The sequence below is a fragment of the Aquarana catesbeiana genome, linkage group LG02 (assembly GCF_042186555.1).
Source record: "Aquarana catesbeiana isolate 2022-GZ linkage group LG02, ASM4218655v1, whole genome shotgun sequence".
NCBI lineage: Eukaryota > Metazoa > Chordata > Amphibia > Anura > Ranidae > Aquarana > Aquarana catesbeiana.
In genome coordinates, this window is record NC_133325.1 from 795,754,504 (window position 1) to 795,764,326 (window position 9,823).

Below are 9,823 nucleotides of genomic sequence, written 5' to 3' on the forward strand. Positions count from 1 at the left end.
CTGGCTATTGGACTGAAAGCTTTGCTTTACCGCATGTTTTGTGGGTGACGGGGACCAGCCCCGCACTGTCTGGAGAGGAGACTGTTTGTTTAGTTAGCGCCGGATGGCAAGGATTTACTTTACTGTTTTATTTATTTTTATTTTGCGAACCTCCTGTAAATAAACCTGGCATCCGCCAGATTTTAAAGAAAGTGCCCGTTTGCTGACTATCCTTCAGAAAAGGTGATCCCCACGAGCTAATCTTCCCACACGTGGATTTAGTGGGCAATTTCTGAAGATGGAGGAAATGATAAAGACCCTGATACAGACCAATGCAGCTCAGCAGGAAACCAGCCGCCAAGTCGTAGAGGCCGCTGCAGCACAACAGGCGGCCCAGCAGGAGATGAACTGACAGTTCGCAGAGGCTCTAGTGGAAATGAAAGGGGTCCCCACCTCCTGTGCCAGTGGAACCAAAGATGGTATGTGCCTCCTACCACCTACAGAAAATGACACCCGCCGATGATGTCGAGGCATACCTTGCAGCTTTTGGGAGAGTTGCTGTCTGCGAGGGATGGCCAAAAGAGCAGTGGGTGGGTCTGTTGGCCCCATTTCTAACAGTGGAGAAATGTGGAGATACATGAACCGTTTCATGACTTGACAACATTGTTTCCGATCATTGTATGATGTCATTGGTCAAGATTTTATTGTTTTTACAAATAAATATTTATAATAAAATTCCATTCTGCCTCTTCCTTTCTTGGTGGGGGGACTGGACTGGGCGTATGAAGTCCTTCTGTAGATTGTAGATTGTTCTGAGTGGGTCACTCTGGTGAAGTTGGAGGAAGACCATCATAGCCAGGAGACGAGTATATGAGACGTTAATAAAGGCCGTCTCCATAGTCCCCTCAGGGAATGCTTTATTTAATCACTTCAGCCCCGAAAGGATTTGCCCCCTTCGTGACCAGGCCATTTTTTGCGATACGGCAGTGCGTCGCTTTACCTGACAATTGCGCGGTCGTGCGACGTTGTAACAAAACAACATTTATGTCCCTTTTTCTTCACAAGTAGAGCTTTCCTTTGGTAGTATTTGATCATCTCTGTGGTTTTTGATTTTTGCGCTATAAACAAAAAAAAACGACAATTTTCAAAAAAACACTATTTTGAAGTTTTTGCTATAATAAATATCCATTTTTTTTCCCTCAGATTTTTAGGCCAATATGTATTCTTCTACATATTTTTGGTAAAAAAACAAAACAAAAACGCAATAAGCGTATATTGATTGGTTTGCGCAAAAGATATAGCGTCTACAAAATAGGGGATATTTTTATGTCATTTTTATTGCTCCTTTTTTTTTTTTTTTTTTTTTTTTACTAGTAATGGCGGTGCTCTGCGATTTTTATCAGGACTGCAACATTGTGGCAGAGAGATCGGACACTTTACCATTGACTATTTTGGGACCATTGACATTTATACTGCAATCAGAGCTAAAAATAGCCACTGATTACTGTATAAATGTCACTGGCACAGAAGGGGTAAACACTAGGGGGCGATCAAGGGGTTAACTGTGTTCCCTAGATGTGTTCTAACTGTAGGGGGGCAGTTTACTGACTAGGGGAGAAGAGAGATCGCTGTTCCTACTTTGTAGGAACACACAATCTGTCCCCTCTTCCCCCTGAACGAAGGTGGGATTTGTGTGTTTACACACACAGATGCCGGTTCTCACTCTGTCACGAGCGATTGTGGGTGCCCGGTGTTCATGACATGTGCATCATCACACGGGACATGGCGGGCACGTGTGCGCATCTTCTGTGATCATTGTTATGTCATGAAGAAGTGACGTCCTGCTACGGCAATTTGTGCAGCCATGCCAACCTGCTGTGGTATAACTGCGGCGGCCGGATGACTAGCGGTTAAAGGGGAACCCAACACTCCTCGATCATCCAATGGGTGTAGTACGGTGAAATCACACATTGGGGGGAAATTTATCAAAACTGGAGCAGACAGAATCTGGAGCATCTGTGCATGGCAACCAATCAGCTTCTGTCTTTCATTTTCAAAGCTTACTGAACAAGACGAAGTTTGTTGCTGATTGGTTGCCATGCACAGTTATTCTAGATTTGATCTGCTTCAGTTTAATGATTTTTCCCCTAATGTGTAACTTCACCACACCTTCCTATCCACTCTATAATCCCATTTGAATGATCGGGGTGTATAGTCAAACTGTGTTATCAATCCATACCAGAAAATGATCTTCTGTTTTTAGGCTCATCCGCATACTGATGTTAAGGCCTCATGCACACGAGACGCTATTAAACTCGCGTTCAGAGGCAGTTGGACACTTTTATTAACTGCCCCTGAACTCATTCAATGTTATCCTATGTGTCCATGTACACAGTCTCGTTTTTTGGCATTTTTTAGCCAGTTGCGTTTAACCTCGTTTTTCCAGAAGCAAAAAAATGTGTTCAGGCGCAAAAGGTTTCCATGTTTCAGATGCCAAGCGCGGCTAAATGCCGGTACCGCGTTTAGCCATGTTTGCGTTTATAAGTGTTTTTAAAGGAACCCTATTTTTTTGGACCAGAAAACACAGAAATATGACGGTAAACTGCAGCAGAGAATGACATTTTGCAACCCGAATTTGGGGCCCTGCATCTCGGGGCCACTTGGTGCTAGGAACCCCAAATTTGGTGTGCAAACACAGTGGAACTAGCACTACAACATACAGTTGGGGTTCCTAGCACCAAGTGGCCCTGAGATATGGACCCCAAAGTCGGGTCACAAAATGTCATTCTCTGCTCTGCAATATGTTCAATATGGGATCCATTTCCAAAAAAAACCCAGAAAGAGAGGCAAATGCAAGTATACAACTGCTCTCTCTGCTGCTCACTCTGATCAAAATGGCAGAAATAGTTAAAATTTATCATGCTTTCTGAGCTTGGGGAGGGTCTTTGTCATCTTAACTAAACGCTTCTAGACGCAAACACGGCTAAACGGGCGTTTTCATCTTTTAAAAATGTGTTCAGCAGAGTTTGCACTGGCGTCTCGTGTGCATGAAGCCTAAATGTTTCTGAAAGCAAACTGCAGATCCCCATCAACTCCTCCCCTCCCCCCCCATCAACTCTGCCCCTCCCCCCCCATCAACTCTGCCCTTCCCCCCCATCAACTCTGCCCTTCCCCCCCATCAACTCTGCCCTTCCCCCCCATCAACTCTGCCCTTCCCCCCCATCAACTCTGCCCTTCCCCCCCATCAACTCTGCCCTTCCCCCCCATCAACTCTGCCCTTCCCCCCCATCAACTCTGCCCTTCCCCCCCATCAACTCTGCCCTTCCCCCCCATCAACTCCGCCCCTTCCCCCCCATCAACTCCGCCCCTTCCAACGTCACAGCTCAGATAGAAGTATCTGCAATAGTTTTAGGACACCAACACTTGGAAGGACATGGTATATGTTGGGGTTCCCCTTTACAGGAGACATTCCCTGGGAGGACTATGGAGTCGGCCTTAATTAATGTCTCATATACTCGTCTCCTGGCTATGATGGTCATCCTCCAACTTCACCAGTGTGAGTCACTCAGAACAAGTCTATAGATAAGGACGTCACACATCTAGTTGGAAGAATGTTCTTACAGACAGCTACAGATCATTGGAGTCATGCTGCTGGTTCTGACAGGTGGTGTCACCCCGGAACTAGAAAAAACCCCATCAGATGGAGAGGAACCCCCAACATCCTCTGGAGGAACCCCGGATGAGAATGGCTGATCTGGAGGTTTTCTGCAGATTATTTGTACCGGAAGACAGTAAAGAAGAGATATCTTTATAAATCCAAATTCCACATTTGATTTGATTTGTTCTATGTCTGCTACAATAATATGAATTTTATTAAAATAGATACAATGTGCATGAAATATAAATGCAACAAACAACATAGTTTCGTTCTGTCCCAAATGTGTGACAGAGACTGATAGAAATCTGTGAGACAAATGGTAAAAAGAGAATTAAGATTAAGTCCAATTTTTTTACTTTTCTCTCCCATTGAGACCAATCTTCTCTCTTCTATGTAGAGGAGAAGAGTACCTGTCCTCCATAGAGGAAGGGAGGCTCAGAGATGTGATCACATTCTGGACAGATAATAGATCTTCATTGTATATAGACAGGTACACGTTATATAGTCCATGTATCATTATTACACATCTTTCTTTGCCAAGTGCTGTATGCTGAGATGATCCAATTCTAACGAGATAATCAGGAGAACCAATTTTCACTGACTGTTCAGAATATAGGAGTCTCATGTACAGACAGTACAGATTACACCATTTGGGGATCAATATATACAGATTGTATATACCGGATCCCCCAATAGTATAGACAGTACAGAGGAATATACCATTAGAAGAAGCGGTATATACAGACTATAAGGTATCATCCTTCTTTAGGTGGTGAATTATACACGATAAGGATGAACCCAGAATAGGAGGTCTATGGACCCCCAGAATTGGGATCATACTGACTGCTCCCCATTCCACAGATGTCATCCACACAAGATATGGAGGAATTACTGATCACAAATGAATGTTTCTCGGAGTTTCTTTATATCTTCTACAATTCATTCATCATATTGTCACCTGTACTGTACATGTCCAACCTCCAGGATTAACACTCTGAACATTAAAACCCAGCACCTGTCACCTTAAAGTGTAAGTTCACCTTTTCAAAAAAAATGAAAAGGTGAATACACACCCTCCCTAACCCGATTCCCAATGTTACCTCCATGGGTAATGAGCTGTTAGTGCCCATGCAGCTAGTGCAGTGTTCTAGGCATTTGAAAGCCCCACTCTTTCTCCACTTAGGGCTTCCAGGATAGTCCAGAGTGATTCAGATTGGTCAACACGGGCAGATGACTGCTTTGACCAATCAGAATTGCTCTGATCTATTCGGACACTCTACAAAAATAAGGAGAAGATTCATTATATTGTCACCTGTACAGTACATGTCCAACCTCCAGGATCAACACTCACATCACAGCTCCTGTTGCCTTAAAGTTTTCACAAAAAATGAAGAGAGGAACACACCCTGCCCAGGTCCTCTCTGTACTTACCTCCATGGGTGATTATCTGTCAGTTCCCACACAGTCAGTGTTCAGTGATTTGAAATCTCCACTCTTCTTCCCCTTGTTTCCTCATGACTTCTGGGATGGAGCAGTGTGATTCTGATTGGTCAAAGCAGTCGCATCCTGGCACTGACCAATCAAAATCACACAGATCCATTCCAGAAGCCATAAGGCCTGGTTCACACCTATGCAGATTGAAGTTTGCATATTCCAGGTGCATTTTGTTTTTCAATGCATGTTTTTGATCCATTGAAGTCTATGGAACCAAAAACCAGAAAATAGTTCTTGACCCTTTCCATAAAATGCATAGATGTGAACGTGACCCATAGGAAACCATGTTAAATGGACTGTAGTGTGTTTCTGCAAAACTGAAAATACACTAAAAATGCATAGGCAGGGGCGGACTGACAACCCACGGGCCCCGGGCAATAGGAGATCATGGGGCCCCCTGTGTCCCCATCCACACTCAAGCCACAACCACACAAAGCCCCGCCTACATATGGCAACTCAACTGAATAGAGGGTGCATTTTAATATCTACTGCAGCACAGCCTGCATGGAAGTTCTCAATTTTTTTTCTGTAGAAGGTCCCAGGTTTAGAGATGACGCACGGCAGTCATCTTTATGACGCAACCAGGGTTGTTTTATGAAAGCAATTTCCAATGCCAGAGAAAGAAGTGTGGGGCGTGCAGCACACAGTGGCAAAAATGGGGTGTGGTTTTTTAGGGGCTGGTTTTCATTGCCTTGTGCGACCATTCAGCTACCACTCAGATCCTTCCTTAAAAAATGTTTTCTTTTTTTACACTGAAGAAATATGGAACATCTACTGACAGAACATATTTTTTTACTGAGAACCTGAAATTTGACAGAAACCCCTATTCGCAGGGCTTTTTTTTTCTCAAACAATAGGTGCTGGAACTCAACCACGACCCCCGAAAACCCCTCCCCTACACACACCCTCCAAATCACATCAAATAGTAGGTGTGGTCAGTTCATGAACAGTAGGAGGGTCTTAAAGGGGCCAGAGATGAAGCCAGAGCCAGAGGTGGTGGAACTGAGTTCCACCAAGTTCCACCTGGAAAAAAAGCCCTACCTATTAGAAACTAGGAGGGGAAGAAGGGTGGAGGCAGAGGAAGGAGAGAGAAAAATTAGGGAGATCGGAAAGTAAGAGAGAGATGGAGGAAGAGGAGAGAGGGAGGTGAGAAAGGAGGGGGGGTGAGCGAGAGAGAGAGGGAGATGAGAAGGAAGGGGCAAAAGAAAGCAAGGGGGTGATAAAGGGAAAAGAGAGAGAGGCGAAGGGGAGAGAGAGAGAATAAAAGAGAGAGGAGAGAAAGAACGAGAGAAAGATAGGAGGAGAGAGGGAGAAGAAAAAGAGAGAAAGATAGAGAAGAGAGAGTAGAGAGGGTAGGAGAGGAGAGGGAGAGAGAGCGCGCATGAGAGGGGGAGAAAGAGAGAGAGAGAAGGAAAGAGAGAGAGAAGGAGAGAGAGGGAGGGAGAAAGTGGGGGAAGGAAGAGAGAGAGAAAGTGGGAGAGGATAAAGAGGGAGAGGAGAAATAGAGGTAGAGGAGAGAGGGAGAGGGGAAAGAGAGAGGGAGAGGAGAAGAAGAGGAGAAAGAGAGAGTGCGAGAGAAAGAGAGAGTGCGAGAGATAGAGAGAGGGGGTAGAGAGTGAGAAGGAAAGAGAGGGGATAAAGAGAGGGCGAGGAGAAAGAGAGAAGGAGGAAGGAGAAAAAGAGAGAGGGGAGGGCAAGAAAGAGGAGCAAGAGACGAGAAAGGGAAAAGAGAGAGAGAGGGAGGAGAAAGAGAGAGAGGAGAAAGAGAGAGGGGGAGGAGAAAAGGAGACGGAGAGGGCAAGAAAGAGGAGAAAGAGAGAGGATAAAGGGAGAGTGGGAGAGGAGAGAGAGAGAGGGAGGAGAAAGAGAGAGAGGAGAAAGGGAGAGGGCAAGGGAGAGGAGAGAGAGGGCAAGAAAGGTGAGAGAGAGAGAGGGAGAGGAGAAAGAGAGAAAAGAGAAAGAGAGAGAGAGGGAGGAGAAAGAGAGAGGAGAAAGAGAGCACACGCAAGAGATAAAGCGAGAGAGAGGGGAAGAGAGAGAGGGGAGAGAGAGAGAGAGAGAGAGAGAGGGGAGAGAGAGAGGGGAGAGGGAAAGAGGGAGGGTGACACTGAGGGGGTTTCCATTATAAGACATCCAGTGCCCCCCCATCCTCAGGGCACACAGGGGGTTTACATTATAAGGCATATGGTGCCCCCAACCTTCGGATGCACAGGGGCCCCCTATTATAAGACATACAGTGCCCCCATCAGGTCACACCCCATTATTATGATATTTAATGCCCCCATTATCAGGGCACACAAGGTGCTCCCCATTATAAAGTGATGAGTACATAATCATCCTCAGGTCACAGAGTGGACCCCCATTCTAAGGCACACAAAAAGGGGATCCCCAACTACAAAACACAATAAGCCCTAATTCTCAGGTCACCATGTGTGCCCCTCATTACAAGGTGTATGGAGCCTTTATCCTCAGGTCATACAAGGGGTTCCCATTATAAGATGTACTGAGCTCCCCATCCTGAGGTCACACAGGGGGTACCCATTATATGTTCAGTGCCCCCCCATCCTCAGGACACACTGGGGTCTCTCAATATAAGGAGTTAGGGGTCTCCCCATCCACATGACATGACAAGGGGTTGTCCATTATGAGCACTGTTCCTGCTAAGGGAAAACACAGGGGCCCCCCATTATATGAAGCACAGTGCTCCCCCCTATATGTTCTATCACTTTACCACCCCCTGCACACATATTCACCATTGTGTACAACTATGACAACAGAGGCCATTGGCTCTTACCACCCTTGCTCCAGCAGACATTTCATTCTCCAGGAAGCATATTATGTGGGAAGTATCACTCAGAGCTGCACTTTCCTCCTGAAGTCCAGGCTGTGTGTTCTGTCAAGATAGCCAATTCATCAAGATCTCCAATTATATCACTTCCGGTTACTGTAAACCAGGGGTATCCAAACTTTTTTCAAAGAGGTGAAAAATTCTTAAAAATGAATTCAAATCAAAAAACTCCCCAAGAACTAAATGTGCATAAATGCATTAAAAACCAAACATTGATAAGTCCGTGGGTAATAATTTAACAAGATAATAGGCATCAATATAAAATTATAAGTCCATAATATATACTCAAATTGTAATTGTGAAAAAAGCAATCTAGTGAACAAGTACATGAAAAAAAGGAAAAAAAACACCCGTGCAAAAAGAAAAAGTCCATATAATGCGAGCAAGCCTTCCTCAAAGGCACTGGATGAAAAACTGTGTTGAATCCACCACCAGATCAGCAGAAATGAACTCTTACCAGAGTTCTATGATCCCCCATAACAGAGGATCAGGGAATGCGTGTAAGGAAACACCGTATGGCTCCAAGGACATCAAGCACAATCAGAAATGCCAGGCGGTCCCCTCCCAACCGATCAGATCATCACGAGGATCCTGATGCTCAGACGATGGACATTCGGCGGTCTTTCTCTCTCTTATTAGCGGTGGTCTCTCATCCGACAGAGCGCTGTCTCTCCATCCCTGGAGGTGTTTGTGGTCTCTTTCTCTCCGGTGTCACTCCTCTCTCTCTGTCTGGTGTCACCCACAGCTACCTCTCCTCCCCAGGGATCACTCTCCCTCTCTTCAGCTCTCTCTGTCAGGCCTCTTCCTCCTGGCCTGACAGAGAGACAGAAAAACACAGAGACAAAGAGACAGCTGCCTCTTTAATTGAAAGTCCCACCTCCTATGATGGACAGAACAGTTGTCCAATGGCAGCGCAGGAGACGGGACTTCCTTTTACACAGGACGCCGTGTAAACAGGAAATACTCCTGTATGTACGGCACTCGTCCCGTCCCCTCTAAGGCAGCCAACATTTATATCTTTTGTGGCCCCTGGCGCTCGGGGATTCCTTGGGGGCCACAAAAGATATATATGTCAAAATTACCAGGCGGGCCGTCTGAAACCGGGCTGGACTTTGGACATGCCTGCTGTAAACCGTCCGTAATTGGAGATTTTGACACAACACCGGAAACCGTATAGACTCTAGTACACAGTATTATGAGCGGATATTGTTAGTTTGCTCTGATACTAACCAACAAAATGGCCGCCTCTGCGGCAGCGACACTTTTTCACTCGCTACCCGCTGTTGTGTCAAAACAGCAAAGTCTTTGTGTACTGCAGTGTATATGGTACCCGGTGTTGTGTGAAAACGGTAAGTCATCAAAATCAGTAACCGTGCTTATATAGTGAAACACAGGATTTAGAAATCAGTCAGACTGTTTTCTTTTCATGTTGAATTGTAAAAGCAGCGGTGTTCTGTCAAATTATCAAACCTGTCAGATCAGCAGGCTTGCCGCTGCTTTTCAAATTCAACATCAAAACAGTCTGTCGGATTTCTAAATCCTGTATTTCACGATATAAGCTCAGTTTACTAGTAAAAATAAGTGTGAAATGCAAGACTTCAGTGGGTGTGAAAAGAAGTCCGCTTGCCGACTTCTGACTGTAGCCTTACTGCGAACGAGTGTGGGGTGTACCAAGATGGCCGGCGACGGAACCGTCACTTCTATTACACAGGCAAAACCCGCCATTCAACACACTAAGTATTAGAAAATATTAGTAAAGTGCTCTCGCGCTACTATAGATCAGTGTATAAAATGTATAACAAAAATGAGTGTATTAATAATAAGTGCAGCAAAATGTATAGTGT

At 45.2% G+C, this 9,823-nt stretch overlaps 1 protein-coding gene across 1 annotated transcript in view; it reads right to left on the bottom strand.

Moving 5' to 3' along the window:
- The window catches only part of LOC141129444 (uncharacterized), an 82,460-nt gene extending 73,600 nt beyond the window's left edge, over positions 1-8,860 (bottom strand). The window contains exon 1 of the mRNA XM_073617481.1: positions 7,926-8,860. The gene's annotated coding sequence lies outside the window, so the exon portion shown is untranslated. The remainder of the gene's footprint in view (positions 1-7,925) is intronic.
- Positions 8,861-9,823: the final 963 nt, after the last annotated feature.